General features: G+C 45.4%; 1 protein-coding gene across 3 annotated transcripts in view; it reads left to right on the forward strand.

Moving 5' to 3' along the window:
• The first annotated feature begins 2127 nt into the window (after positions 1-2127).
• FOXN3 (forkhead box N3) overlaps positions 2128-26104 on the forward strand; it is a 206548-nt gene continuing 182571 nt past the window's right edge. The window contains exon 1 of one of the 3 annotated variants that reach the window (XM_051806662.1): positions 2128-2242. The gene's annotated coding sequence lies outside the window, so the exon portion shown is untranslated. Of the gene's footprint in view, positions 2243-16737; positions 16833-26104 lie in introns of those variants that run through there. The other 2 variants (XM_051806659.1, XM_051806660.1) reach the window with 2 other exon arrangements.

Genomic DNA, 26104 nt, shown 5'->3' on the forward strand with positions numbered 1-26104 from the left:
TCTGATTTTCTGGAAGTGCTTTGCTGGAAGGGCATTTAGCAGGCAGGGTTGATCTCTCTTGCCACGGCCTCTGTCATGCTGCAGAGCAGTCAGTAGAAAACTTTCAACTGAACCGAATGAGGGACCTGTGTGCCTTACACAGGAATCCTGTGGGATGGGAATGCCTCTGTCTCCATGCCACCAAAACCACCTACGAAATGAAAACTGTAACTTTGCTCAGGAAACCCCAGGGTTTTATTTTCACTTTGGAATAAACTGAGCCCGTCCATCCATTGAAGAGGCGAGCATCAGGGAATCAACAGGAGGTTTTGCCATCTGCACAGACAAGCAATGCTCAGGCATATAACTAGGACTAAAGTGGGGGCAGGGAGAAGTTTCATGCCAGCAATTTTTACAAATGAAAAGATTGAGCTGCTACTCCAACCTATGCTGGCTTTTCAAAATCCACTTTGAGACGGCAAGAAAAAAGGGCAGAGGAACAATGTTTCCATCATTTCCCAGTAAAGCTGTACTTGATACAGATAGAAACCCCCACTCCTTTTTTTTTTTTTTTCCAAATCTCATCATCAAAATTGGGAGTTGCTGCTTTTGTGCATTGTTGACCTCTGAAGGTTGCAATATGGTGGTGCAAAATCTGGGTCTTCTTGTGTCATGCCCACAGCAAAGCGTGTTGATCTAGGGTTGGCAGCCCTGTACAGTAGAGTAGTGGAGTTCAGATAGGCAGCAAAAAGGATTGGCAGGATACAACTCTCATTCTGCCCTATGTCCAGGCTCGCTGTCCAGGACAGAATGTACGCCTTTGGGGAAAAAAAACCCCAACTCATCCCATCCTGAACCAGTCATTCCCACATTATGACAAAATAAATCTAAAGGGATAGGCTTTTCCTATAATCAGTACAGCAACCGCATGTACATGGAGTTGTCACTCTACAGGGTTGGTTGGAGGAAGCTAAACTTAAAATTAATAATTAAATGTTCTTTACAGGTTTGACAGTCTCCAGGTGTGTGGCAGTGCCAATGGCACCAGCTCCCTCTGAGATCATGCCAACCTTTGCACTCACAGACAGGCCCCAGTTCAGCCCACAGCTCCCCCTCATCTCCTTTCATAGGAGCAAGGGAGGAGCGGGAGCTGGAGGTAACTATGGTGAGGGCTGCAAAGAGTCAAAGGAGTAAGGAGGAGGAGGAGGAGGAGCAGGCAGGTGCATCCTTGGCAGTGCAGGCTCTTCTGGCATGGGGATCTTCTTCAGGCACTGATGTCTTCTCTGTGGTGACCAGTGACAGCACCCGAGGGAATGACCTGAAGTTATCTCAGGGGAGATTTAGGTTGGATATTAGAAAAACATTCTTCACCCCACAGGGTGGTTGGGAACAGGCTCCCCAGGGAAGTGGTCACAGCAGCAAGCCTGACAGAGTTCAAGAAGCAATTGGATGATATTCTCAGGCACACAATGTGATTCCTGATGATGGTCCTCTGCAGGGCTAAGAGTTGGACTCAGTGATCCTTGTGGGTCCTTTCTAACTTGGCATATTGTGTAATTCTGTGATTCTGACTTTGCTCTGCTTTCAGCTGGAAGGACCATGCTACAAGGAGTTGCCAGGCCTTGGCTGCGGCCCCCCGTGGCTAAGATGGTACTAAAATAACAGTTTTAGTTCTGCATGTCCTGGTTTTCAACACGTAGGAGCCCGGCTCCGGTGGCATGAACGCCACTCGCAGTCACAGTGCAATGGCCAAGAAAGGCAGCTGAGTCAAGCGGGCACTCATTGGGGGTCGTGTCCCTCCGGGTGGCGGGTGGCCGGGTCAGGCGGGCCAGGCCTCAGTGGGAGGGCGGGCCAGAGAGGGTTCCTGCGGGGAAAGGGACAGAACCCGTGGGACCGGCACTCGCCGCCCTCCCTCTGCCCGGGGCTGCTGCATCCCCGCGCACCCGCAGAAAGCACCCCTGCGGGAACAGCATCCCGCAGCCCGTCCCCGCCGGCTTCCCGCTCCCGAAGTTTCCCTCGGGGAAGCCCGGCGCGGGTCTCCGCCGCCAGCTGCGGGGGGCGGCCCGGCGGGGCGGGGCGGGGCGGCGGGCGGCGCTAGGGCCCGGCGGGGCGCGGCGCCGCCGCCGGGGGCGGGGTGGGGGCGGCAGCGGCGGCGCGGGCTGCGGCTGCCTCCGGCTGCCTCCCGCCGCGGGGCGCGGAGCGGGGCGGCCGCGGGGAGTGCCCACCACCCCGCGGCGGCGGGAGCGCCGGGACGCGCGCACAGGTAACGCGGGGGCGCTTCGCGGGGTCATCGGGAGCGTGCGCGGGTGCCCGCCCGGCCGGCCCCGTCCCTCCCGGGGCAGGGAGCGCCGGCCAAACTTTTGGGGCCGCTGGCCCGGCCGCCGCCGCAGGCGGGCAGCGGCGCCGCCCCGGGGCGCTGTCGGGGGCTGCCCCGCGCTGCCGCCGCCGTCCTGCCGCCGAGCAGCCCCGCCGCGCTGGGGACGCGGAGGCGGCAGCCCGGCGGCGGGGAAGGGAAGGGAAGGGAAGGGAAGGGAAGGGAAGGGAAGGGAAGGGAAGGGCAAGGCACCCGGGGCGAGCCGAGGCCGCTGCGGGGCGGCCGCCGGCTCGCATCCCGGGCGGGCTGTGTCCCGACAGCGCGGCCCGCGGGTCCGATCCCGGCTCGGCTGGTGGTGCTGGGGCAGCGGCGCGGCCGGCGGCCCCCCCACCGCTCCCTTTTGTTCCTGCGTGCCGCCCGCCTTGGATCCCCGCCCGGGAAGAAGCTGCTCGGTACTTCCCGGGCTCCGTCTGTGCCTGCTTACCCGCCTGAAGGGCATCCTCCGGTGATGCTGGTCTGTCAGAGCTGCTGGGAAAGGGATTTTCCGCTTCCCACAACAGCTCCCCGTTGCTTGCTGGTCTTCATTGCTGGCTCTTCACTTAATTGGACTTACCGTTGTGTTAATTCCTTCACAATGTATGCGGGTGTCCCTGCACCCTGGAGAAGGATTTCCTTGTTGACTTTCCGACTGTGCTGCGGCCAGGTATTATTTACATCATCGAAGATATGCCTGTGTAAATGGGCTCGCAGGGCTACAGCGCGACTGCTCTTAGAGCCCAGTTTGCCGAAACTTTAATTGCAGCAGGCGATGTTGTGCCGTGGATCCATTTACGTCAGGGCGGACCGATACTCTGGTGGGATAACGGCCTCGCCGAGGCGGTCGCTTGTCACGCACGGAGTAATCCTGCTGTTTCACGGGGGGAATCGGAAAAAAAATGAGCAAACAATGAAAATGAGTTTATGTTTTTTTTTTTTTTTTTTTTTTTTTTTTTTTTTAAATCTGGCATGGTAACGTCTGTTACGGGCACAGTAAATCGGGCAGCAACCCCCCAGTTTTCTCCGGCACAGCCCACGTATCAGCCGTTAAACAGCATAAACTGTGATTACTTTGCAGCCGAAAATAAAAGGCCTTGCAGCCCTGGCTGTCGGAGCGTTACGTGTCATTAAAGTAGCTCTCTTGGAGGAGAGGGACTGTCCCAGGAGCTGCAAAATCTATAAACACTTTTCTGATTGGTTTAAAAATTTAGACACAGGAAGCGGATGGTATCTAATAACAGACAAGTGGAGACTCTGTTGTCATGGAAACTGAGAAGACTACCCCCTCTCCCATGTATTTAAAAAAAATAGGCAAAAGAAAAAAGTCTGCATATCATCAGAAATGCCTGCAGACCGCTTTGGCTGCTGTTGCCTTTCCCACAGCATCTGTTGAAACCTGAGAACATGCCTGTCAAATCAAGGTCATTTTACAATAAAACCTCATGCTGCCGCCTCTCTCTCTCCTCTCCAGACATTGTCCCACACTTTCCACCCAAGGAGTTGGGGAGATGAAGCCACCTGCCCGTGCCCACCGGGCTGCCCGGTGGTGGGTGTTGTGCCCCAGCCCATCCTACTGCTGGGGAATCCGAGGAAAGGCTCAAAGCAGCAGGACCAGTTACTTTTAAAAGCCAAAAGTAACAAGGGATGACACTTTTTTAGTCAAATGATCAGGCCATGTTTCTTTCAGTGGGAATCTATAGAAAATTGGGATTGATCTCCCAAACTTGAATGTTCAGGCCATTTCACAGATCTGCCTCACCTATAGAGAAAAAAAAAAAGTGGCAGATGGTTCTAGGAAGTCCTGTGCAATTATTTATAACAAAAAAAAAATCATAGTTCGGTTATAGCATGCTATTTGAGAACAAAAGCAGACACATGAGAATAAAATATACTTCATTGCTGCTGAATGCAGCATGAGAAAATCAGACTAATATTGTGGTAAATTGAAGTTTTACTTTGCTGCACTACTGAAAGTTTATCACGTGTGAAAGGAGAGAGCTATTTTGCTTTTGGAACAGAGGAGAAGTATTTCACAGCAAACTCAAAAGAAAGGTGTTAATGTTTTTGCTTATTTTCTTGGGCATCACCCATTGATTTCAGATGTTTGTGATGAAGAGATGTCTTTGAGTATTCACTGCATTTTCTCCAAAACATTTCCTCTTCTTGCTCCCTGTAATCTTCATTTTGCAGTGACCAAGCTGAGAAATAGCACTTGAGTGTTTTGCCCACTGTATAAATCATCACTTTGAAATCTTAAATGACCGATTTGACCTCTGTTGCCCCTTTGCTTGCATATTTCACTTTTTGCATTATTGTTTCTTAAGAAAAGTAGGTGAGCAGGTCTTACAGATCAGGAGGTAAATTCTGCTGGGCGCTGAGGTGAAGGTGCCCAGTGCCCTCTCCACACAAAGCAAAATTTTTCAGTTTGCTATCTGAAAAACCCAAGGCCTATCTTTAAAACTTGGCTGCAGGCAGAGCAAGCTGAAGGGATGATAGAGCCAGGGGGAGCAGTGCCTACTTCTGCTTGAGGACTCCCCATTGGCATCTGGGCTGGCACTGGGGTGCAGGAGGTGGGACCTCCCTCCCTTTGTCGAGGAAAGGCTTAGGGATTTGGGCAGTTAATTAATCCAGCTCATATCTGATTAGCCAGATGTGGCTTTTAATTCCTATGGAGTTCAAATGGAGAAAGTTTGGCTTGGTAGCGAAAGTGTGCTTGCTTCTAGAAGTGAATTTCCTGTTGTTGGGAGCACCCTTATCGGCAGGAAGGTTTGCCGGCAGGAAGTGTGTCAGTTACTTGTTTTTACACATTGAAGGAAATGATCTGGATTGGGTACCTTCTAGATTTACCCTTCATCAGCCTCTGTGCCTGTGCTACTTTATTTATCTCTAATGGTTTTAGTTTGTAAAAATTTTATGATGTCCAACATTCCCAAGGGAAACACAAGAAGTTAAATGCTTGTGTTGTCCTACTATTTTTTGCTGTTATAAAAAACACCCCACCAGCCTCTCTGGGCTACATTTTCAAAATTTGCAATTATACCTTTTGAGCCTCATTACTGATACTCAGATAGGCTTTTCTTTTTCTTCCCCTTTTAGAATGAAAGATCAAAAAATGCACCAGTTATTTTACTAATAGGAGCAGTCCTTACACTTCTGAACTGCCTTTCATCATGGATCACAAATCACTTTAGAGAAATTAATGTTCTAATATCCACAGAAGTTGTATAAGCATAAGAAGCTGAAACTTAGCATTTTACATGGACTGCACAAAGTTGCAAGGCAAATTAGGAGCAGAGCTTGGAGTCAAATTAATTGCCCCTTAATTAGTGATTGCTAATGGATTAAAACTTTGAAAATGTGTTTGTCTTTCCTGAGTGCACTCATGCTAATGCACGAGTGCAGTGTGTACATGTTTGGGATATGGGGTCCGGGGTGAGAATATAAGCAGTGGTTCCAGAAAATGCCAGTCATTTACTGGTCCCTGCCCAGTGTGGCATGGCTGGGATGCCAGGTTAGAGGCTTGTAAAATTAGATATGGCTCTGGACGAAGGTCAAGACCAAAGGTGAGCACTGAGGTTTAGGTTGTGTGTTCTAGTAAGCAGGGAGGTTCAGGGAAATAAACATTTCTCTGATATCAGCTCACAACAGAGTTTTTATGGTGTTAAGCTGAACTTTTGCAGAGGGTTTTGAGGGGGAAACGCGGGAAAGTTACATAAACTTGTAGGAAGCTGTCTGGCATGCTGAATAGCTTCAGGTAGTGAGGTTTGGTGTAGGAGATGTCTTGGTGTTAAGAGCTGTTCCTGGCAGAAGCTGCCAGGGCTGTCCAGAAGCCTAAGCTGGGTTGGAGTGGGACTATCCTGGCTGATGCTAGAATTTGCCGGTTCATGACTTCAGATGTAACACAATGCAGCACGACTTTGGCCACAATTTTGACATATTTGTAATGAAACTGCATTTGGCTTGTTACCTGCTTTTATGACCAAGCTAAAGTAAAATTGTAACAAAATAAAGAAAAAAAAGGAAAAAAAGAAAGACTCCCACAAAGCAGCATTTCATTTAAATGTAAAACTTACAGCTGTGTTTTTTCAGAAGTGATCAGCTGATTCTGAGAAACCGGCCTGAAGCTCTGGAAGGCAGGGCATTTTTTGGGAAGTGATTCTTGCCTAGGTTTTGAAAATTATTCTCCATTTAAGGTGCCTGAAGTTGAGCTGCCAGGCATCAAGGCAACTCAAAACCCTCCCTAACCTTGCTGTAAGACTTTAGGTGCCTTTAGCACCCTTGGGACTTTTACCTGATCTGGTTGTTTAGCCAAAAGTTTGTACCCTGAGTGCCTGTGTAACCCACAAAGAAGTGAAGCTCCCTGTGCCCTATTAGTTCCCCTTCAGGATGGGCATGAAGCAGTGGGATAGCCCTGCTCTGGCAGTGGCCAGTGAGGATGGTCTGGAGAATGACTAAAACTCACCACAGCTGGACACAACTGTCAGGTGATTTGAGTCAGGTAGGACCACCCTCGTGTTAGCCCAGATGCTGGTGGCCACTTGCTTGCTGGGGATCAGTTTTTCCCCACCACTCTCAGGGAGGAACATAAGTGACACTTTTTCAAAACTCTCCATCAAGAGCGTCTATTCCATAATATCTGCAAAAATTTGACAGACTGTTGGAGGTGAAACTTCTGCTTATTATGCTGGACAGTATTTTGTCGCTCTTTGCTTTTATTTCTCTTGTCTGTAGTCTAAGAGTCTCTGCTGGACATGGTTTTCTTTGTGTCAGCACTGACTGCAGGACAGACAGATGGCAAGGCTGTGACCTCTGGTCAGGCTTGGTAGGTGCCACTGAATGGAAAGATCCGTTTAGATGTTTGACAGTGGGTTTTTTTCCAACATTAGCAGGAATTTACATCAATGCAAGCCGATACAATGAAATTTCCAACACCAAATGTTTTTATCTTTTACCAAAAATAGGTTAAAACCAAGTAAATACAGGTGTTATTTCAGGAGTGGGATGGTTTTGGCCTACACCAGCTTCTTCCTTTGCTTTTCTCCCACGTAATGGGTTGTGGGACCCTCCACTGAACTGTTTTTTCAGGCTGAGTATGAGGTTTCCTGGTGGGAGCCTAATGGCAAACTGCTTACCTGCCACCTGTTTGCTGATGGAGCCCACTCACCATGTCTGGGCATACCTCTTTTTGTTGCAAGGGGAATACACCAGACTTTCTAACAGACAGGACTTTGTATATGAGGTAATCTAAGCTAGATTCTGGAAAGCGTTTCACAGAATGGCAGCTTCATGGGAAATTGCTTCTTAATGCTGTTCGGCAAAGCTGTTGCTCTTTTTAGTGTCGTTCTCTGCCAAACCTGTGCCTGCCCTGCTGGACTGAGCAGTGGCCTCATGTCTCCTGTGGCTGTCTCCCATCCCAGACTTGCCAAGGCCCCCCTCTCCAACCCCTGGCAGCTCTGTGGCTTCTGTGGTGCTGCCACAGCTGTGCTGTGCTGAGCTTTGCTTTGTCTCACTCTTCTGGGGTGAAGTGGCCATGTTAGCCCCAGCTTACCCTGGGGACCCCCAGCTTGGCGCTGTGCCTGCTGCAGTTGGGATCCCGGGACAGGCACTGCAGTCAGGTTGTTGCTCAGGAAATTCAAAGAGGTGCTGGGAAGTCACAGGGTTCTGATTAAATATACTGGCATTGTAGCTGCAGTTGCCATACCCCAAGTATTAGAGCCCATGTGGGGGAGTGGGGCAGTGCTGAACCACCTGTGGGTACAGGGGAGCAGGGGAGGCAGTGGATGGGTTCCCCTTGGTCTGCCACATCAGTCCAGAGCAGGGCTGGGCTGTGATGAAGAAGGTCTGAGGGAAATATTGCAGCTTCAGTTTGTGTTGTGACTGAGCCGGAGATCTCACTCAGCATGTATTTTGCCATAGAGTAACTTTGTGAGAGGAGAAAGAAAACACAGATTGGAAAAAATGAGGTAAAATGTGGGAGAAATGAGATAAAATATAGCAAAAAAAAAGAGAAAAAAATTTAGAAATTAGGTATGTGTTTTAGGATGGTCACCTTTGGTCACAAGCAGGTCTCATTACTGGAGTAACTGCAACCCATTCACAGTCCTGGGGCCCAGTGCAACAACTGGAAACAGGGCTGACTGGAAATGGGACCAGCTTAGTGGTACCAAGGCAAGAAAAATAAAAAAACCAGCACAAATAGTGAAAAGTAAAGTATGTTTTAAAAAATACTTCTGTTTTTTGTAAGCCAGGATACCATTTCTGACAGATAGAGACATTCCCATTTCCCATTGAAAACTCTGGGGATCTCCCAGTCCAGCACCTCAGAGGCAGCCAGCCTGGGTTGGAAAGTCAGTGTCTTTATAAACAGAAAGCATTTTGGCTTTCCAAGTGGAATGATCTCTTTCTTTCCTAGTTGTATTGAAGGCATCTGTTGCTGCCATTGCAGCAATTAGAGAAAAATGGCTGAGCATCTTGAAGCTAAAGTAGTTGAGAGATGACTCCTAGGGAAAGCAAGGAAAGATGTGGTGGGCTCAGAAGCACAGTAATGGATGTGAAGCTTTTCACCATGGGTCACTCAGGTGGATTGTCCCCAGAAAGCAGTAGTTCCCCTTTTACAATGCCTGTCTGTGGTTGTAAAGCCGAGGGGCTCATGCCTGCTCCTGGTCCTGCACAGTCACCAGGAGGTGGAGGACTGGCATGTGCTCTGGAGATGGCCTTGCTCTGGTTCCTCAAGGGCTGGCAAGGAGGCCATGTGCCCTCAGCTGTCACCCAGGCTGATAAGAGACCATGGCTGTAGGATCAGGTTTTCTGGTGGTCTGCTCCTCTTCTGTAAGGTTGGAGAGTTGTACAGAAGAGCTGAAGGGATGGAGCAGATGAGAGGGCCAGGCACAAGTATATACCTCCTTGATCCCCTTTCTAAAGGTATAATTCTACAATGCTAGTGGCAAAGACTTTTTTTAACAGAAAAGCAATGTTATCTTTCCTCAAGGGGCTTCATGAAACAGCCTTTGCTATGCTGATGATAAGAATAGTATTAGTCTTGCCCACTTGCCCTTTCTCCTTCCGAGGGTAATGTCCCAAGCCAGTGACTCTGCCCACTCTCCATGTGGTCGGCGCTTGGTTTATTCAAGCTGGGCTTCCTCCGTTCTTGCTTTTTTGTGTTCTCTGCTCAAATGAGGATGCCTGTTTATGGTGTGATGTGAGCACTTCAGAAATTGCTTTGAAATCTGGAGCAGGATTTTTTTAATAGTAATTTTCATTCTGAGTTTGTGTTTAGTCTTGCTACTCTTAGCTACTGCTGGTTCTGTGAGGGTATGAGCTGGGACCACAGAACAGCAGGGATCCCAACCAGCCTGCTCTCTCCTAATACATAGCGTGGAAAAAAGTTTTTCATTCTGACCCCAAAAACCTACAGTCTATGTAAGGTATTTGGAGCAAAAATTGCTCCAGTATAGAAGTCTCTACACCAATATAATTATTTGTCCTGCTTTCATTTTTCACATGTTTTATTTAAGCTCCTGTCACCCACTAATAACATAGGAACATTGGGGAAATTTGAAAGGGATGCACAGTATTATTGTCATTTCTTGAGCAGCTGCTACTGGCCTGCTTACATTCAGTGGATTTCTTGCTGTCAAAAACACTTTTAGCACATGAATGAACGGGCAGGAAACCACCTAAATATTGATTAATTTTGACAGAAACTTCCCTCCCACCTCTTGCTCATTCAAAACAACAGCAATGAAGGTAGCAGGATTCAGCTCATGGGCTGTTGTTTTATTTAAAAAGTAGAGCTTTGCTTTGATGGACACTCTTGGGTGCTAGTGCTAGGAATCATAGAATATCCTGAGTTGGAAATGACCCACAGGGATCATTAAAATCCAACTTCTGGTCCTGCACAGGACAGCCCCAAGAGTCACAGAATGTTCTTGAATGCTGTGAATGAATGCATTGTCCAAATGTTTCTTGAACTCTGTCAGGCTTGATGCTGTGACCACTTCCCTGGGGAGCCTGTTCCAGTGCCCAACCACCCTCTGGGTGAAAAACCTTTTCCTGATAGCTAACCTAAACCTCTCTTGATACAACTTCAGACCATTCCCTCAGGTCCCGTCGCTGGTCACCACAGAGAAGAGATCAGTGTCTGCCCCTCTGCTTTCCCTCGTGAGGAAGTTCAGACTGCAATGAGGTCTCCCCTCAGTCTCCTCTTCTCCAGGCTGAACAGACCAAGTGCCCTCAGCTGCTCCTCACGCAGCTTCCCCTCAAGGCCCTTCACCATCCTTGTTGCCCTTCTTTGGACACTCGCCAATAGCTTAATATCTTTCTTATATTGTTGTGCCCAAAACTGCTACAATACTCAAGGTGAGGTTGCACTGGTGCAGAGCAGAGCAGGACAGTCTCTTCCCTCGACCAGCTGGTGATGCTTTGCCTCATGCCCCCCAGGATGTGGTTGGCCCTCCTGCCTGCCAGGGCACTGCTGAACTCATATTCAACTTCCCATCAACCCAAACCCTCAGGTCCCTTTCCATGGCACTGCTTTCCAGCATCTCATTCCTCAGTCTGTACATACCTTCAAGGTTGCCCTGTCCCAGGTGCAGAATCTGGCATGGATTGATTATTTCCAAATGCAAGGGACAAGAGGCTCAGCCCAGGTGCAACATTTGGAGGTGAGGAAGTGCCTTGTCTTCTACAAGTGTTGAGGCAAGTAGCATGGCACTTTGGAAAATTATTCTTTCTGGTGCCAGTGTGGGCATGAATCCTGGCAGAAATTGAAGCTTGTCCCTTTTCACACCAAAATCTGTTGACTGATAGTCTTAACTGATTTCAGCGAAGATTCTGTCTCATGCTTGGCATTAGATCGCATAGGTGGTTGATGTTTCCAGTCTACCTTTGTGTATTCATGGGGAGTTCCTGTGAGATGCAGTAGCAGTTGCTTCTGGTTTTATGTATGAAGAATTTGATGCTCCATTGCTGTCACTGACACAGTGATGGTGATAATGGTTATCATTAACCTGTATTTCAGTGGTGGGTAAACGGCGTTAGTATTTGGCTCTTCCTCAGACATCTTAGCTCTCTCAAGTGAGTCATCTGTTGATACCGAAGGTGATTTATGTGACTGTTCTCACTCTGGCAGCGTGAGTGATGCACATACGGCTCTTTGGAGCCAGCAGATGAGAAGACCTCTTTATACACAGGTATGCTGCAACATAGATTTATATTGTTGTAACGGTGATATCTGTATCTTGTTATGAACAACATGCAATCCATTACTTGTTTGCACAAAATTCAGCACTCTACCAGTCAATGAAATGAGGAGCAGAGGGCCAAACTCATTCCCCTGGGAGCAGTGTATAGACCTTTACTGACTTGCAGACCCTTAAGCCCATAGACTGATCTCTGAGTCTTGTGACTATGGGAGCAAGTTAAATTGGGCTGTCGACACACTTGTCTTGTGGTGATAAACTCTGATGTCTAACGACTGAACCCAGGTAGCAGCCTTCCCCAAGTCACCATCATCAGGTCTCTGTCTTGGCCACCGTGGTGTACAGGACTGCAAGAAGATAGTTGTCTTTATATTTAATTGGCTAAAACCTGTTAAGGAGGAGACAGACAGACAGGCATGGACAGCAGGATCACTGAAGACTTTTCAATAGCTAATAAAGCTAACTCCCCTAAAATGCCTAAGTATCAGTCTGAAGAATTGCTTTGTCTATGAGCTTCAGAAGAAGGAAACATGGTTAGATTACAGAAATGCATGTAAGGAGTTTATTACAATATGTTAATTACCTCTGTCAATAGTTATCTGTTATTATTAAAGCAATTTCCTTCAAGATAAAATAATGAAATGTAGATTTTCATGTATCTTTGTCAGTCAGAAACCCAAGAAGACACTCCTGTTCCACTGCTATCTTGTGGTATAAAGTAATGCAACTCCACTGAAGTCAGAGGTGGGTATCTGGAGAGAAGACATCTTCCTTTTTTACTAGAGACCTTTAATGCAACATTGTTTTATTTCTGCACATTAAAGTTAATAACACAGGAAGTGTATTTTGAAGTTAAGTCTTTCTAGGATCTCTATATGTTAAATATCTGTGAACAAACTTTATAGTCGCTCTGTAGGCCCTCACGATATATCATTTTGAGCTGCCTTCTATCTATTACGTTTTATCTGCCTGCAAAATCCATTTCTAATTCTGGCCGTATCTCCTTTGTGATCGCTTGCCAGAAATCTATTCCCAGGATTCTCCTTATTTTAGTGAAATATCTCTGCTTCAGCACCTTTCCCAAGGTGGCTGATCTAATCAGGGCACTATCAGTTATCACTTCTCATTTCCTTTGCTAGCTCTGTCAAATGCAATGCACAGCCTAACAAAGTGACATTCAAATACTCTCAGTGACCAAGGCTATTTCCCTCTCTTTTACTCTGCAAAACTGGAATTGTATGTGGCTTCTTAAGCACATGCCGTTCACTTCAGGAATGTGACTTGTAAAACACACTGTGGGAAGAGTTAATGTTAAGCAGATGAAATAGCTGCCTCTTTATTTATCACAGGTAGGTTCCATTGATAGTGACCATCTGGATATTAAATCCCACATCCACACCTTATATTTTTCAGGTAGAGAAGAGCAATGCTTCATTCCTGCCAACTGTAAGAGAGCCCTACTTTGCTGTCAATGAAATTTGTTACCTCCCTTTTGCTAACCTCCATTCTTGTCTGTTTCCATACACATGTTTCTCTTAAATGACTGTATGCAAAGGTCAGCATACACCAAACAGGGTGTTTTTCTCAAATAAGGAGTCACCTGTGTGGTTGGATCCTCTGTTAAGATTAAATGTGGTTTCTATGGACACAAGTCCAGCAATAGCATCTTTTTTTGGCCTTTGTGTTTTTTTTCCTTGGGTGACAAACCTCTTAGTGTTATCTTAGATTGCTATCACAGACTAATGCTTGTTTTAATAAGTGTGTGGCTGACTATTCCATCCGCTCTGGAAGATAATGTTATCCACGTGCGTCCTCACAGCCCTTCCTGCTTTGCACCATTTAACACATGCTGTCACGAGCCCTGCTTTGCTGCAGTCTCATTTCTCCCATTGGTTTTTGTGAGGGCTGAAGACTAAATCCTGTTTTTTTTGGAGGAGAGCAGGAAGCAGGCTTTCGCCAGACTGGGTAGGAGTGTGGGAAGAGCCGTCTCCATGCACCTGTCCTGGCTGCAGAGTACCACACAGTGCAATATTTACATGGTGCTGGGAGTTTACTGTGAGCAGCACAGCTCTTGATTTCTTTTGAAATTCATACAACCAGTTTTATGGGTCTTTTTTGACTCCCACTGTGTGAATCCAATAAACATGTCTTGCAGTCTGCAGCTGATCAATGCATGTATTTTACCCATAGCCTGTTACAGGTTGCACAACTGAGATTATGAGTTTCAGGCAGTGAGAGGAAAAATTAAGAAAACAGATCTTAAGCTGACAAAAAGAACCAGTCTGGTTTGTTTATGGCCCAAGGTACAAGACCAACCAGGTGCTCTGTGTTTCAGCTCTTTGGCACATATTTTGGTGAACTGTGTCCCAGACTGGCAAACTTCCACAGCAGGGTGTTTGCAGTCCCTCCGGGCTGTCCCTTGGACACTGTTCCCTCTGGTTGGCTACAGAGCTGCAAACTGGGGAGCATTTGCCCTAACAGGAGAGAGCAGAGCAAGTGTCTGGGTGTCCTTAAATGGTAGTTTCCAGTGCAGCTAAATAACAAAGATGATGTCTAATGGCTTAAAAAGCTGTTCATTGCTGCATTTTTTTCTAGCTATTTCTTCACTGTAAGAAGGTAGAGAAATCTCTGTTAAAATAATAATTAAATGCTGACAGTACTGAATTTCTACCCAGCATGAGTTGGCAGCAGTTGCAAACCAAAACATTAGGTCATTAAAGAAAAAAGAAAAACCTTATTAAATAACTCTGTACCTTTTTCTGATTAGCTATTCTTAAACAGAGCATGTGGCTATAATAGAAAGCTGTACTTGACAGGAGCAAATTTTTTTTTTTGGGGAAAAGTAAAATACACAAGTTTTAATGTGTATATATGTGTGTTTGAAAGGATTTCTTGCTGATCTTAGCTATGAACCACCACAAATTCTCCCTGCCAGGAAATATGTGAAATCCTCTCAGTGCTATGTTTCTAGAGAGAAGTTAACAATGACTAATGTGCTCGGGGTTTTGTTTTGGTCTCTTTTTCTTCTTCTTTAGCTAGACAGAGCTGATTTTGCACTTGAGAGTTGAACAGCCATGGTAGACCTTGCTGTAGCATTGGTGGATTGAAGCACTGCAAGGCTCAGGGGCTGGCTGCAGTGTACATCTTGCAGACACAGAGATAAAAGGGTTTCTGCCCCAAAGAGTGTGCTGTGGTGGGAAGGTACATGAAGTCTGTTGAGGACTCAAAAGGGGGAGAGAGAGTGGTGTTGGGTACAGAAAACCCCTTTGCTCCATGCCCACTCATGGCCAGAGGTCCACTGCTCTCAGAGGCAAGCTGAAGCTGGGTTTCTTCTATTAAAGCACCCTTGGCTGAGGAGACTGCAAAGTAAAAACTTGTCAAAAGGTTCATTTATAGGTTGCTCCTTTTTACCACCTGTTTCTTGCTTTGATGTACTCTATCATATATTTGTTCCAGTGTACTCCATATCAATATTTTAGGGGCTGATATCTACAGCACATGTGTTTCTGGAGCTCGTTCCAGGCCCTCTTTAAGGAATGTTGCTGGAACTAGCAAGGAGGGGAGGAACTGGAGCTGTTGGGGTGCTTGGACCACTGCAGCAGAGTTGTGGCTGCCACTGGCCCTGTGGGAAGCCTTGGAGCTTGAGAGGAGTCAGTGGGATGCTGAATATCCTCTCTCTAAGTGCCAGGAGCATATCTGAAAGCTGTATGACCTCTGTGGCCAAAACATACTTCCTAAGCATATGCTGGGTGTGTAAGGACATCCTGACTGCTGTGGCTCCTGCTTCCATCGTATCAGAGCAACTCGTTTGTCTGTAGTGTGTACATTATGATGCCAGCCTGTAAGACACCACAGGGTCTTCCTTCCCTTTCCCCCTCCTGTCCCTTCTTGACACACTTGTATTTGTGAAACTGAGGAACTGGGATAAGAGAGGATTCGTAAGTTATTTCAAACTATTCTGTTTTTCAAAGGTGTAGCATAGCGTAATACAGCTTTTCCCTGTATTAATACACTCCATTGAGTACTACTGCTTTTAAGTTTCAGTGTTGCAGCTGTATAGCCTGAGCACATCTGTTATTTGGAGGTGGGCACAGGTGCTCCACTGAGGCTGGCCTCTGCTTAGGAGTTGGATCCCGAGCCCCCTGGAAATACCCTGGATTTGGAAAGCAGAGCAAAAGGCATATTTCTGCAAATGTCAGAGCAGTGATTTTTTGCAATTAAATTTAGTGACCAAGACAATGGAAAATTTTGGCTGTATTTCTCTCCTGTACGAAGATGTGCCAAGCAAAGAACAGATGGGGTTGGGGGCTGCCCATGGTTGTCTGGGTGTTGGGCTGCTCCTTCCCAGCCCTGGTGAGAGTCAGAGTGACCTGCTCTCACATTTGCTGCCTTTGCTGTCCTAAAGCTCCTGCCTCAGTCACAGTCTCGCCGAGTGACACATGCCAGAATATCCCTCCACAATGTGCTAGGGGGAGAATTAAAGTCTGCCTCAACAAGGACCCTTCCTCAGCCACCACTAGACCTTAGTGACAGAAAATGGGTCTGAGAGCCTGGCCCTCATATCTCCAAGTTCATGGGTCCTTGTAGTACTAACACTGGGTTGAGACAAACTATTTCTCTGCTGACATTAATGTACTTGACCCTTTAGAGTGCAAGGTAGCCAAGCAGTTACAGGCCATTAATCTCCAATTGCTCTTGTCAGGTATTGTAGTCATTAATCCAGGACCAAACAGTGGTTTTGTTCTCAGTATGGACCATGATAAGATTTTTTATCTTCTGGTTAGTGCCAAGTTAATATCTAGTTAGTAGCTCTTGCAAGCCTGTAGACAGATGCCCTTGAATTTCACCAGTTGCTGCACCAAAGCTAAAACTCAGCATTGGTTCATCCACTAAATGTGCCTTCAGAACCAGCTCCTTTTCCTGTGCTTGGACGGCTGTTTCAGGGAAAGCTGGCTGATGCACAGGTACCTGTAAACAGGGGCTGCCTGCTTTTAGGCTGTGTAGTGCACCATGTAGTCCGAGACACCAAAGAGGCAGCTCCAGGACAGCTCTCAACTATCTGGGCTACTTTTTCACCCTGGGACCTCTTTGAGCACAACTGGAAGGGAGGTGGGTTGAGTTGTTTCTGTACACATTCACACACTGATTTTACTGCTTCGCTTTGCAGAGGAGGAATGCTCCAGGCATCCCGTGGCAGAAATTTCCCTTATTCTTGGATGCTGCCCAAGGGTTACTCATCAGAAACAATAATTGCTAAAAAATAAGGATGTTGAGCACTAGGACTTATGGAGTGCTTTGATAAGGTAGGCTGTGATGATTGTGTATAGAGGGGCATCCTTTTGTTGCTTGAATGGCTATAAAAGGCTTCAATAGCCTTTCTCTGGCAAACTGCTGGTACATGTAGCTGGGAGTTTGTCTGAGTGAGTTTTGCAAGCTCAATGTCACTATACACATACTGATCTGTGGCTGGGTGAAAAATGTTTGTGTTTTAATGTATTAAGTTTTGCCTGCACCCTTCTGTATGGAAATCTTGTTTTAAAAGAAAAACAAGGAGGAGGAATGTGGAGATATTTTAACATAGCAAATAGCATTTTCTTCCTACATAGTGCCATTTTGGAGAGGGAACAGCTTCTCCTCTAGTTCTGTTTTGGTCTAGGTCTCTCTCTTCTGAGATTTAAATGTATGCTTATATCAGTTCCTCAGCTGGTGTGTGTCTGTTGACATAGTATATGTACTGACATAACGTGCATTCTGCTTTTACACCTGATGTGTTTGCCGTGCGTCTTCAAACTTAGCAGAGTCCTCAGGTTTTAAACGTGGTCCTTTAACAAAGCTGTGACATCAGAGCTTTGGGGTTTTGACATAAGTATTAACAGGAAAGGAAAAAGATTAGGAAGTTGCTTTTTATCCTGACATCTGTGGGATTTTTTTGCATTTCACAAAGCAATTGCCCTAATTCAGCAGACGGGGGCTGTAATGCTCCAGGTGGTGGATATCACCTAGCAGGCTGTGGAACACCTGGACCAAAATCCAGATGTGCTGGGTGTCTGTGAAGAGTTGGCAGTGCAAGACTTGCCCTTCTCTTGGGAAGCTGGCTGCAGCTGGAGGCAGGTCCACACTGGTGAGGAGCAGCCTGCTCTGGCTATGCAGCTGGTGCTGCTTCAGATCCGGGACAAAGCAGGGATTTCTAGAAGTGCCTGCTTACTTTTTTCATTGTAAAGCCATAGCTACAAGTCTCACTTTCCACAGGGATATTTCTTTTTTTAAATTTTTTTTGCCTCTTCTAGGCAAGCTAGGGAGAAATTGTTGGAGCATTCTCTTCTCTGTGGCTCATATCTATCATCATGCAGTCAACAAACATCCTCTCTTCTTCCAAAATATGGAAGATTTCCAGTTAATTGTGTGGAAATGGGGGGATGTGTGTCTTCTTGTTACTCTCTCATGTAAGCTGTTCATTGTTTTGTGCTAACTGCTCATACTTGAAGATTTCTGAGAGACAGGTTGATACTGTGAGCTGTTAAAGAACAAAATTAGGCAAGGTGGAACTGGCTTTGATTGTCTCTTTGCTCTTTTCACTGCACCACAGATGAAAGTGTATGTTTATTCCTAAAATAAAATCTGATGCTCACCTGAGTTCGGCTATTTACTTGGAGGAAAAAAGTTTCCTTAGAAATGAGAAGGCTATTTAAAAATTGTGTTGGGCATTTTAATTGCAGCGAGCGATGAGTCCTTTGAAGTTTTATTGCCTATTATATACTTGATTCAAAAGTTGCCTTTTGCAGTAGCTTAAGGTTTTTTATTTGCCTGAGATTATTAACATTTCTGTTTCAAGCTTTGAAAGGGAAACTTTCTGAGCATGATTATGAACATTAGGTTAATGCATAATCCCCACTCAGAGGTTCTCCTAGATTTCCATGTGCTTGTTTAGAGGCCATTCAAAGGTGCTTAGCTTTAATTGCCATTATGTGAGCACACAGAAATAAGGGCCCAGGAGTCTTATCAATTATTCTGTTCACAAATTCATTTTGAGATCATCTCAAAGCTGTTATAAGTTAAATTTGCATTGAAGTTACTGGGAAGATGTGTAAAGGATTTTGTCCAGCTGGGGAGAAGGTTCTGTTGTCTCCTGATTTAATTGCTCCGTGGTTATACCTTTTTTGATCTTCATGTAATTGCTGAGGATTTCTTTTCTTTGAGATTGTTTTTGCAGGTGTTTTACCTGCCTTGCATGTGCAAACTTTTAGCTGCCTGCATAGAAATAATACAGGTCTGTTTAGAAATGGCATGAATGCTTGACTTTCTGTGGCTTTCAATGAGCTGCAAGATCTTAAATACTTGAGTTGGAAAGGAAAAAGGACCTTGTCTTTTGATAGCCTTCTGAAATATTACTTGGAGGGCTAGAACTGGGACAATGAAACTGAAAGGTAGCTGGACCTGCATCTTCCACCATCCAAGAGAAGTCTTTCTTTTCACAGTTCCTACTTCAGTGTCTCATCTGAAGATCTGTGAAGTTCACAGGGGAATTCAGAGTGAGTTATTCTCAAGTAAAAAACTGGAAATGTGTTTCTACAATGGAGGGAAGGCCTGATGTGTGGGGAGGTCTCTCTGGTGCAACCTGCCCAATACCAGAAGGTCACAATAAGGCTGAGTGAAAACTTTTATGCATTACAGTGCAAAATAGAGTAGAAAATATTTTTAATGTGGTTTTACCGTAAAATCAAAAATTGACTTCTAGAAATCATACAAAAATACCCTGTACTTCATGCTATGTGTTACTCAAATTATGAACAGCTTTCTGGCACTGAAGATAGTAACACTAGTATCAATGGCAGTAAAACAAAAACAGGCTAAATTCTGTCACAGAAGAAGAATTCAAACCATCCCTGACCTTGCTTGTCCCATCCATGTGCATCATTGCACATGGGGTACTCCAAAAGCTGGGCTCTGTGGGTTTGTGATCTCTTAGCTAATGAGCTAATCATCCTCTTACATGTATATTGAAACAAATAATGTGTGCTGGTGAGTACAGGGAGGCTGTTTTGAACCCTATCTCAGCCAGATGTTACAAGCACAAGAAATGCCCCCTCCAGCCCTGTCCCCCTGGTGGTCCCAGCCTGGGTGCTGGGTGTTCATGGTACCCCCAGCCCAGTCCCAGCAGTACTGTCCCTGTACAGTGCTGCTGTATGGGAGCACTTACACTGCACCTGATGCTGCTCTTGGAGAAATAAATAACACATATGTGGAGTGGGTATCTTCATCAGCTTCCTTCACTAGCCTTGAGGGTCTGAGTCTCTTGTCCTTAAAGCTACCATGTTCTGCCCAGCTCTTTATTTGTACCTGCCCAAAGTCTCGTGTGTCACTGTATCTTTGGCATGGTGTTCATCCAATGGCGTGGCCTGACACCTTAGTCTCTGATTCCCATTCAGCTCTTCAGTTGTTTTCCATTTTGCCTTTTCATCATATTTTTACGAACTTTTTTAAACTCAGGGGTAACTAAAACATTTTATGCTTTATATTTTAACAGTAATATTTTTGGTTTAGTTAAAATTCTCCTTCTTTCTGACAAAACACCCTGTGTGTGTTTGGTAGAAGAAGGTTGATCAGTTTTTCAGTAAAAAATTTTAGTTAGAATAAAGCTTTTAATTTGCAAAAAATGCTGAGGTTCTGGTTTTTTGGGTCACAAGCCTGGTACACATTTCCATGGTATCATGAGAAACAGTCTCCACCAGATTTTCAGAATTCTCCAGGAAAAGCAAGTGCATGAATCCCAGCTAATTTATTCCCTGTTCCATAAATGTTATCCCCTACCAGTCCAAAGGCTGTCATTACGCTGCTGTCATTAACCATCTGTTTAGCATGTAAAACTCCTCGGGGCAGGGATCGAATCTTTGCTTTGTACTGTGTAAAGCTGAGCCTGTGGCTGACACTTGAGAAACAATTAATGATAATGCAGCTCAGTAGGGTACTAGGATACCAAGCTAATAAGAGTGGTATAAATGCCTGGCTGGATGGGATTAGAGGGAACTTCTGTGTCCCAGTGGTGTGTCTCCAGCAGGTGAAGGGAAATAATCTTAAAACATCATTTGGCAAGGAGCAGGGAAAAAAATAGACAGCATTTCTGAAGGATGTAAAAGAGTAAAGGATGCAAGAGAATCACAATTTGGGTGGGTGTTATGCTTTATTATTATTATTATTATGAGATTTTTACCAATAAAATATTTTTCTCTACTGTAGAATAAGGGATCACTTCAGAACATTGATATCATTAGTGCCTGTGTTGTGCTTTGCATGGTCTTCTGCATGCATTACAAGTCGACATTTTATCATATTTTCCTTTGTATCTTAATGATCCCTGTGTGTTGGGGGAGAGAGAGAAAGAGAGAAGCTCAGTAGATTTTCATCTTATGTTAATCCATCAAAATCAAGTTAGTTGCAAGAGATGGAGGAGGTGCGTGTGCGCGCAGACGTCAGCGCCCAGCCAAAAGCTTGCCAGTTGCCCAGCAACCTTCCCAGAGGAAGATGGATGTCCTGCCACCCTCTCTGCTTTTAGCTGAGCTACAATATATTCATGGTACCGCATCCGCTGCGCACGCAGGAGATGGGCATGGGCTCAGCCGGCGGGGGGATGTCAACTCTCAATAGTGGGCTTTTGTGTCAGTGCTGGATAAAATGCATTTCATGCCATCCTTGTTAAAACTATTAGTTCGGTTGACTACATCGTGTTGGTTTGGGAGCAGGTGCTGTGAGCTTGTTCACGTTGATGGCGTTGCTCTTCCCCTCCGTCAGGCTCTTAAAGCCATATTGCCAGCATCGTCTCCTCTCCTTTTTAGAAAGGCCCTTATCTGTAACAAAACCATGGGCTGTAGGAGCTCAGCAAATGTCAGCAAAGTTCAGTATGTGTCCCTGACCTCTCTCTCTTTGGTAGGTTCTTTTGTTCCTGAACTGGGCTCAGCTGACATGGCCAGGTCTGACCTCCACATTGGCTGTGCTTCCCTGTGCTGTGGTTGCCCGGCATTAGGACACCCAGCCACACACACAGTGGGCCAGGCACTGTTGGGATGCAGCCTAAGAAGTCTCTGGAGGAATCAAAGGGCTCTTTTTGTTGGAGAGAGTTGTGTAATGCCAACATTTTGATGCCAACTAGGACTTCATGGTGTCTCCTTAATTTTCTAGAATATTAATTATTATAGGATGCATTTATGCGCTATTTGGATTTCTGTAGAAGATGTGTTAATCTTGTACTCAAGGATGAATTTAAACTTCTTGCACATTTACAGTAGTTGGAGCTAAATCCTGCTGAAAAGCTCACACAAAATCCTACCTGTGTAGTCACAGATATCTTTCATGGTCTGGCTCTGGTACCTTATTTATGTTGACAAGCTCTTTACTAGAGGTTTGATTCAGGAAAGCAATTATGAATGAACTTGACTTTAAATGTTTTAATATTCCCTTTGAAGCTAATGAACTTCTTGACAGGTTGAGTGTGTGCTCTGCTGGATCTGGACCAGTGTGAGCGATGTCACTGAGCCAGCAGGACCTGGGAGCCTGGGGAACACAGAAAAGGCTATGGTGGCTCAGGTGCTGTTGGATCAGGTTCTTTGTCCACTGCAAATTAGGGTATAGAAACATAAAAGGGGTATCAGGGAAATCACTGAGGGGAAAAAAATTTGCAGCCCCTTAAACTGAGATAAACCTGCATCCCCCCCCAGCAACATTGCTCTGCTTTATCTGTGTTCTTCCCTCCATCAGCCCACCTGGAGCAGCTGTTTATGGGCATGCAGCTGCTCTGAAGCTCTTCCTTGCACTCATGTCCTGGGGTGACTCTGCCCGTGTGCCCGTGACCTTAGGGGAGCAGGGACAGCCTCTGAGAGCTGGTATTTGTGTTATCAGGCAGGAAAAACTCACAGCAACAGTGGGATGGTTCAGCGTGGCTCTTGCTTAGTCTGTGCTTATATACGTGGCAATTATGTGCCATTTCAAATGCACTTTCTGGTGGCAAGCTATTTATCAACTAGCTATTGAACTTGTTATTTCCTAAACCATATGATGTGTGGCTCTTGATTGAGAAGCTGCTATTCTGTCTTTGTTCTTCCACCTTGCAAGGATTCTTTCTTATTCATTTTGTTAAAGTCCTTCAACTCTACGATGATAACTTCCATCACCTGGATAGTGGAGCTTTGTTCAATGACAGTGCTGTTGTTTTTGTCAGTGCTGTTCCTAAAATGGCTGTGCACAGGGTGGCAGAGGGAAGTACCTGGAAGCGGAGCGTTGGATGCCTGAAATTTGAAAGGAGGAATGTTTTCAGAATGCTGATGTGCTTATTTGTCAGGAAACAAATAAGAGCTATGAAAAACTAACATCATGTTAATCAGATAGGAGCCTGGATAACAGCAAAAGGCTACATAAGGTTTTAATTGAGTGAATCACAGGTTGTTGGGGAGAAACATTTCTTACAGTAGAAAGTGCAACCAGGGAACAAGTGGTCTTGCTCCTGTCCCAGTATGAGCACAGCTCTTGCCATATTCATTCCTAGTTATGAGATTTGTGTCTTATCATCTCTTTAGCCAAATCCAGCAGGGATGGGTCCCACTCCTTTTGACAGAGATAGTGGTTTGCTGCTTATGGATTCCCATTTCAAGGAATGGAATCCTTCCCATGATTAGATCAACTTTTTTTCCCCCCTTCACTGAGGAGTCAAATGGGAATGTGCTGTAAACTGCATACTGAAAAGAACATCAGTCAGGGTCTGTGCAGGGAAGCATTCTCACCCTTACCAATGCTGGCCCTAACAAGTCATCATTAGTTTGCATTGTGAGACTCTTGATGAGTCTGGTTGTGACCTGTGATCCTACCATTACTCAGCAGTCTATGAACATAAACCAAAAAGGACCATTTTCCATTTTAAATGAGTTTACATTACAAGAAACTGTAGTACGCACAGGTAAACTGTTGGATAAGAACTTTTATTGCCGATGGAGGAAGTGTTTCAGCCAGGCTGGCTGTCCTGTGTGGTGGGACTCACCTGTCTGGTGTGGTGTGGGTGCCCACACCCGTGCAAACAGGCAGCATCCCTCCATGGTCTGCAGAATGAAACGAGCCCTCGGGGTACAAATTGGCTCAGCCCAAGGAGTGCCTCTGGCCAGATGATTGCCTCTAGGAATGCCATTCTGCCTCTCCTCTGGAGCCCAGCTGACCAGTGCAGCCATAGGCAGAGATCAGCACATTGCAGCCTCCTGGGTTCCATTATACGGATCACAGATGTAACACCAAAACAGACCCAGACCGTGATTTTGCTTGACTAGGATATGTTCAGAGCTTGATTCTGCTTGATGCTGAGTGTTTCTACTGTCCTTCTACTGTCCCTTAGGGTGAGGAGGAATTGAGGGCACTCAGTGCCATCCACAATGGTGTCCTAGAGAGGTGTGAAAGAAGGGTAGAGAAGCCAGGTAGCTGATCCTGAAGACCTACTAAAGCAGCAACAAGAATATCTTCTCTTTTTTGAGACCATTTAATCTTTCTGAATGAGTAATATAATATTTATAATATTATAGTAGCTGTAATAACTTGCTTAAAAATTAAAAATAGTTAATGGGTGAAGTGGAATAAGCGTGTTTAATGCTTCTCACTGATCTGCTGCCTTACCTCCTGCTAGAAGAGTTTTATTTAAATGCGTAATTTTCTCCCAGTTTAATAACACTGACTGGAACAAACACACTGCCTCTGCATTGCCTTCTGTATGATATTTATAAAGCTCCCTGTCTGGTGTGTGTCCTAGCTATCTGGAGCCCCACCTCCTTATGTCAGATGAATTATCCTTCAGCAGAGGAGGGCTTTTCAGCAAAATACATTGATCTATCAGGTCCTTTTTTGGGATGCAATACTAGATCTGCTGTGGTAGGTGAATTTTGTGTATTATTTTATGTATTATTAGATAAGATTCCCCTAATTCCTGGGAGATTAGCCCCAGGCTCAGTCCAGCTCCCCAGAAAGTGATGTTTCTTGCACTGCTTTCCCAACTCAGCAGAAAGCTCTACTGTGCTTGAAGACCAAAACTGCTGATCACAGCCCTCAGGTGGGCATGTTGGAGATGTTGTACACAGCTTGGACCTGTTCTGTGGGGACTTTGTGAATTGAAGACACAGGTTCTGGATTTGATATAGTTGGGTGTAACAAAGCTAATAGGACAGCCATATGTTGTGTTGGTGAAGACATGCACTGAGGCATTTTGAGCAAGTTCTCCATAGAACTGGAGGCTTCATGCCTGGTAGATTGCATGAGTATTGCTAATTGAGAGGTGATAAAACACAAAACGTTGCAGCAAGTTCACCAGATGTTAGAATGAGGTGGAGATTCCTACCCAAAGTTCACAGAAAGTATTTTCTTGCTTAGAAAGATTGCTGTGGGATAATTTAGTCTTGATGTCCAATGTAAGCCTGGCTACAGGCTGGGTTGACTGACGGGGAAGGGGTAAGGGAGCAAGGCATTCCTTAAAATGAAGGGACCTGCTCAGTGTGAGCAGACTCCTTGGAGCGCTGTCCTTTTCCCACCAAAGTCATCTTTGCCTTCTCAGGTCTTTGGCTGGTCAGTCTTTTTCAGTGGACTGACCCTGCTGCACATGGTGAAGTCCAGGTAGAGCTATGTGTTGTATTGACAGCACCTGCAGTTCAGTCTGTGCAATGTGCTGAAGTGAGGTAGTGCTTAAACGTTCTCTAGTGAATGGGGCTAGATAACTTACTGTCAGAAGTCCTAAAAGAAGTTGATGCAGAAGATCTTTGGTCTGCTTCTGTTAACTTCTTAAGCTCTTGGAAATTCACAATGAGTGAATGTGTGGAAGAGGAAGATCCCGGATAACTGCAGGGAGCTTAGCCTGACATCAATCCCAGGCAAAAGAATAGAAGTACTGAGAGAGGATTTAGAGAATTAAAGGTAGGGAATATAATTAATGCCATTCAACATTCTTTTTGGGAGAATGTGTCTTGTCAAACAAACCTGATTTATCTGATAAGATTGCAAGTTTGGGGGATGAGATAACTGTGTAGATATAATATACTTAAACCTCTGTAAGGCGTTTGATTTTATTCCACATGACATTATTATTAAAATATTAGTACTATATACTTTTACTGAAGCACATCTTAAATGTATTAAGAACTGGGTAACTGACAGAGCTCAAAAAGTGGTTGTCAATAGGGAATCTTTACTGAATGTGAGCATTTTTTAATGTAACTCTGCAGGGATCAGTCAGAGCCCCCATGCTATTCATCACTTTTGGCAGTGATCTGGAAGTAAATATAAAGTTATTTCTGATCAAATTTTGGGGTGACACAAAGATTGATGAAGTGAGAATGAGGAGAGTAGGATACAGTGCTTTTGGTCTCTTGGTTAATTGTCCCAATTGAAACAAAATTCCCAAACTCCTTTAATTAAATAAGAAAGATTTATGCATCTGAAGAGGAATGCAGCACAGAGCTGTTGGCCAGCCTGGAAAGCAGAAGGAGGATTATAAGAACACTTGCGGACTGCTGGCCTCTGGAGAAATGGGCTTTCCTAGTGAAGAGACAGTTTCCCTTGGTCT

This window comes from Manacus candei, unplaced genomic scaffold (assembly GCF_025592945.1).
Source record: "Manacus candei isolate 608988 ecotype Guabito, Panama unplaced genomic scaffold, ASM2559294v1 h1tg000067l, whole genome shotgun sequence".
In the NCBI taxonomy this organism is placed as follows: domain Eukaryota; kingdom Metazoa; phylum Chordata; class Aves; order Passeriformes; family Pipridae; genus Manacus; species Manacus candei.